This window comes from Ailuropoda melanoleuca, chromosome 3 (genome assembly GCF_002007445.2).
Source record: "Ailuropoda melanoleuca isolate Jingjing chromosome 3, ASM200744v2, whole genome shotgun sequence".
NCBI lineage: Eukaryota > Metazoa > Chordata > Mammalia > Carnivora > Ursidae > Ailuropoda > Ailuropoda melanoleuca.
This window is the reverse complement of record NC_048220.1, coordinates 143533158-143538998: the sequence shown is the minus strand read 5'-3', so window position 1 is coordinate 143538998 and position 5841 is coordinate 143533158. Positions and strand designations below refer to the sequence as shown.

The 5841-nt window shown below is 47.6% G+C and overlaps 1 long non-coding RNA gene across 1 annotated transcript; it reads left to right on the top strand.

The window, feature by feature from the left end:
* Positions 1-437: 437 nt before the first annotated feature.
* LOC117801608 lies at positions 438-5514 on the top strand. Its single transcript, XR_004624354.1, has 3 exons — positions 438-783; positions 3759-3863; positions 5455-5514. It is a non-coding gene; the product is annotated as an uncharacterized LOC117801608 (long non-coding RNA).
* Positions 5515-5841: the final 327 nt, after the last annotated feature.

Genomic DNA, 5841 nt, shown 5'->3' with positions numbered 1-5841 from the left:
GTTTTCCAAATATGGTAGCAAATCACTCTGGAGATAAAGGAGTCCATTCCTTCTTCATTCAAATTAAAGGGCAGGTTACGAAGCTGGAGTTCCAGCATGGGTTTCTTTGAGAAACAGAGCTGGTTCTGTTCCGCTGATCTCAGCCTGGCCCCAACTGGCAGGGGCCTCGGGTGCAGGACGGGGGGCGGGAGCGAGCAGGACAGACCACGGCTGAGGCACTTCTGTCAACAGCAGGTGCTTGGAACTGAGGGGAAGAAGAGGTTTCCAGTCACTGCTAGTAATAATTTTAATTTTTAATAATTTGGTATTTTTTTTTCCCCGTAGAAGGCAGTAAATGTCAAAATCCTTGAGTCTCGGACTTTACCTTTAACGAGATTCAGTTGTATTTCTCAGGAAGGCGTATGGAGACAGGATGGAGTGGCAGGAAGCCGGGGGCCCTGCAGACAGAGGGACAGAGGGTGGTTGTGGGAGGAGCTTTGCTGGCGTTGAGCTGACGCTCACGGTGCTCCCGCGGAGAATCCTGCCTCGGAGGTGGGACCCCTGTTGCTTCTCCCCCCTCAGCCTCCTGTCCTCCATCAGCTCCTAGAGTCAGTCAGCTTGACACAGGTCAGTATTACCTTCCCACAGACTGCAGCACGGCAGATTTTCTTCCCTGAAATCTTTGCAGAAGATATTCTGTATCAAGCTTCTAATTCAGGCTCTGTGCACGTTTACTGATCACCTGCTACGCGGCACGCACTTTCTGGAGGACGGTCGAGGCGGGCGTGAGAGCGAGCCAAGCGGGTGAGTTTCAGTGTATTGGGAAGAGTGTCACAGTGTGATTTGTAGGACGGCCATCAGGTGGTAGGCGGGAAGGTGACCGTGTCTGCGTGGAGTGGAGGGAGTTGGGTGGTGTCAGGAAGGGTGGGCGATGCCAGGCTTGGCTTTTGAAGGGAAACGGGAGGAAGAGCATCCCACTGGGCACACTGGGATCATCCACAGCAGACAGAGAGAGAGGTCCTCTGGACGGTCTGTCCTCTGGATGCGATTTAACACGACCCCGGTGAGCGCTCCTGGTTGAGCACGGTAGATCAGGTTCCAACACAGCCCCTGGGGTTGGAGGGCAGGACCACCCTGGAAGAGTGCTGTTTAGCTTTGACCGCATCTCCTTGATGGGGAGGTCTGTCAACTGATCACTTTCTCCCTCTTTGGAACTGTTGCCCTATCTCACTAAGGGTTGTTATTAATCTCCATTCAAGCCACACGTGGAAGTCTGTGTCAAGCACCTGGGACGCTAGACAGCCAGTGAGGGCTCCCACCTGTGGGTGACATGGTTCGTTCTTTCTGCTGGTGACAAAGGTGGAAGATGTCCATGCCTTCCTCTAAGACATTCTCAGCAGAGCGGCATGGGAGAAGAGCAGGTGGCCACGCTCTCTTTGGGTGTTGGGCTGGGCTTTTGTGGAATTGGTATGATCTTGAGTGCATCTTCTAGTGAGAAAGTGAAGGACCCAGGGCTTCTCACAGCTGCTGCTCCCCTGCATGGACTCCCCCCTGATGAGGGTGACTTTTCAGGCACCTTACAGAGAAGATTAACTGCCAAGGTAATAAAGGCAACTGCATTTAATCATTTTCCTAATTAATGCATTTATTGCAACTCCTTGCTGCTTTTCGGGCTGAATGTAATAAGCGAGAAGGAAGCGAGTGTCACAGGGATCCTCGGCATTTTCACCTAAAGGTTAATTAACCTGGATGTTATCTGGGAGATGATGCCTGCCGCACGCTGGTAGAGGGAATCGTAAGGATGGCGCTGAGCACATGCCCAGCCTGCATGCAGAGCAAGGTCACAGGAAGTGAGAACTTTGTTTGATGGGCTGTTGCCTTTGAAAGGATGTTAATGTGGACATTGATTGAATTCCACGCTGAGCACATTATACTTGGAAGCTTCTAGTAAACGAAGAATGAAAGAAAAGGGTTGCTGAGCAGGACCATAAATTGAAAAGCTGCCTCTATGCTGGAGCTTGAATGGAAATAGACTTGGTGTCCATTATATCGATCTGTATTCATAGCTGCCATCTCCAGCCACCCGGGGCAAGGGGCTATCTTCCAATCAAGCCATTGCTAGACCTCGATGGAGGATCCTTGCAACAAGCTGGCAGGGTTTCCGGACTGGTGTATTTGCTCACGCTGCTGCTAAAGGTCCGGTATCTGACGGCAGAGGGCACGGTGCCCCAGGGCCATCAACACGCCCCGTGCTGTTGATCAGCAGCGATGCTGAATCAGCTTGGCCCGCCCAGGGAGACTGAGGAAGAGAAGGAGCCTCACATCTCTGGGAGGGAGCTCCTGTTTGGAGTCCACTGTGGTGCACAATAAGAGTAGTAAAAGCAGAAATAACTGTGTCTCCCTCACCAGCCCACAAATTAGGAAACAAATGGAGCCCAATTGAGGAAGAGGCACACGGCACGTCTTTAAAATAATCATATACTTAAGCTCAGCATTGTGCTTCTAAAACTGTTCTTCTAGAGAAAGAATCACAGATATACATGAGTGTTTGGCCATGAAGATATTCGTTATACCATTTTTAGTAATAAAATTGGAGACAGCTAGGGTTTTATGATTTTTGATGGGAAAACCTACTGAATGGGCAGGTTTTCCACACCAGGAAATCCTGCAATTCTCTGTGGATGGCAACCTACCATTTAATTCCGTTCTGGCACGAAATGCTCAGAGTTAGCCCCGAGCCCACAGGCTAAGGGCCCGGTCCCACGAGACCGCCCCCTCTTCAGACCCCAACTGTAGGTCTCAGTTTATCGCCCGGGCTCTAACCAACTGGCTATAAGGCAGAGGCTTCCACAGCCCTTGCCTCCGGCTGGACAATGTGTCACGGAGGCTCACAGGACTCAGGAGAACACCTCATTTTTATGGATTTATTATAAAGGATGTCACTGAGGATACAAATGAACAGCCAGTTGAAGAGCGAGGCGAGGTCCGGGAGGGTCCGTCTCCGTGGAGCTGCGGCTCGGCACCCTCCAAGCATGGGGATCTGCTCATCAGCCCAGAAGCTCTCGGAACCCTGGCATCCAGGGGTGTTTTGAAAGGGGGCTTCATCTTGCAGTCATGAGTGATGATTAACCCAATGAGCAGCCCCTCTTCCTTCCCTGAAAAAGGTGGGCGCGGCTGAAAATTCCCAGCTTCTAATCTGAGTCTGGTCTTTTTTTTTTTTTTTAAAGATTTTATTTATTTATTCAACAGAGATAGAGACAGCCAGCGAGAGAGGAAACACAAGCAGGGGGAGTGGGAGAGGAAGAAGCAGGCTCATAGCAGAAGAGCCTGATGTGGGGCTCGATCCCATAACGCCGGGATCACGCCCTGAGCCGAAGGCAGACGCTTAACCGCTGTGCCACCCAGGCGCCCCTGAGTCTGGTCTTTCTGATGACCTGTCTCCGCCTGGAAGCTACCTGGGGGCCTCCAAGAGTCACCACATTGGAACAAAAGATGCTCCTATCATCCATGAAATGACAAGGGTTTTAGGAGCTCTGTGTCAGGGACTGGAGATGAAGACCAATATATATGTCAGATTATATCACAATCCCTCCAGGACCCAACACATTTTATCTGGGTACCTTTGGGCACCTCGTGCCTTGGTGTCCCCACTCACAGCTTTGTGGTGCTGCTTGGAGCTGTAAATGAACGGATGCGTGTGAATTGCTGAGAACAACGCCTGCCTGCAGAAGCCCTCCCGCACCCAGATACTATTACCGCTATGATCCCATTGTTTGCAGGGAGGTGGGCCACTCAAAGCAGGATTAAGATGTTGAAGGGACGCAGGGGCTTTGTGGAATGACTGCAAGCTCATGGTCTCCATGGAAAGAGGTTACCTTAATTTGGTAAGTAACCCATGATTCTTTGTTCAGACGAATGTATGGGTGTGCACATACAAATGCGATAAAATGTAGTCGTAAATATTTATCTATTGATATATACTGTAGATAAATGTATTGTAGATATAAAGAGAATCACTGCTAACATGTATTGTCTTATTAGTTCCATACGTACGTTCGTAGCATGTATGTGTGTATTGCACGTGTTATATGCGTTATATACGCATGTTTATGTATATACGTGTGCATATGTAGCATACGTATTATTACATAGTGTGTATTATATGCGTATATCTACATGTCAGTGTGTGCATACATATCTCTATCTACGCGAGAAGATACACCAATCCACTGTTGGCAGCGGGTCTCTTTAGATGGAAGAAACAACAGTGATTTTAAACTTTTTCTGTTTGCTATAGTTTCCAAATTTTCTATGGTGAAAATACACATTAATTTTTCCATTAGAAAAAATCCTTTAAAACATAATTTTTAAGTTAACTCCACATCAGATTCCCAAATCGGCAGTTTAGGATTGGAACTTCTATTGTGAGCGAGTACTGTTCACGTATTTACGTGTAAAGCTATAGCCCGAGTATTAGGGTTATTTGCGCCGAGAGTTGTCACCAGGCTGAAAGTGGGAGAAGGAGCAGATTGGACAGTGTGGGCACCAGCCATCCAGGGAGCTGGGCTAGGAGTTGGTCCCTATGTTCCTACCTTGCAGGACATTTTAAGCACGCATGTTTATGTCCTGTGCCGGGGTCCCCCGGTTCACAGGACTCAGTGACCTGGACCCTCCCGGCAGCCCCGCAGTCCCAGATGGCAGTGTGGTACTTCTGGGGGACGAAGGCGGGCAGTCTGGGGGAGAAGCAGCGGGATCCTGCCTGATTCACAGAGTGAATATTCCTGGCCCTCTGACAGTGGCTCCTCCGTGGCTGAGATCCGTCAAACAATACAGAAAGATATCAATGATGGGGAGTAAGATACTTAGTCCCACCTTTAAATTTATTCATAAAGCACTGATACATAAAATATTGATGATGTACCCCGTTCACATTTTTTTTTCTTAAAATGAAATTCAGTCCATAGTGTTCAGGGTGCTCAAGGCTATTTCTTTAATTAAAAACAAAACCCAAACAACGTCTGAATGGCACCCAAAGTTTGGAGATACTAATGGTTGTTCTCTAAGCTGACCACAGAGGATAGCCTTAATATGGTGGGTGGGGATGGCAGCAGGTAGGAGATTAAGAAAGAGGACTGCAAATAGAAATATAGCAAAACCAGTCTCCCTGTTGGTTGAAGCCTCGTTAGGCATAGCTCCTAAATGAAGATAATAAAGTAAAAAATAGATTTTCCCTCCTTTCCACTCATGCTAAATAATCACATCCTTAATTTGTGGTCACATGAACAAGATGCAACATGTTGGCAAAGGCGAGAGAATCCTGGAGTTTGTAAGAATTATCCTATAAAGCTTTCTCGGCAAAAACCGCATCACCTTTGGGATCCTCCAGTGGACTTCACTCCGAGGGGAAAGGGCTGACAGGTGTGGAATCCCAAAGCACTCATCTGCTCTGTTGTCATTGTTGTTTTCACTCAACAGGTCCCCTTTGCTGAATAAGAGGCACTGATCTGGCCAAAGGAATTTCTTGACACAGGAATGGTCAGTGCATCGTGCTTTTATTTTTCTAGCCTCTCACAATTAGGAAAGAATACACAGTAGTTCACATTTTTATATTTATTTATTGTTCTCATGTATTCGTCATGACTTCACTATTTTTAGAAACAATGAATGTTTCAAAACTCCCTGTGGGCTTGGTCTGACTTAAGAGAAATGGCAGCTGTGGACCTCCTCTCAGCTATCACTGGCTTCAGCCTCTGGGTAGCATTTGAGAAGTCAGTGCCCCCTTCTTTTATTTTTTTTTAATAATAATTTTTTATTATGTTATGTGAGTCACCATACAGTACATCCCTGGTTTTTGATGTAAAG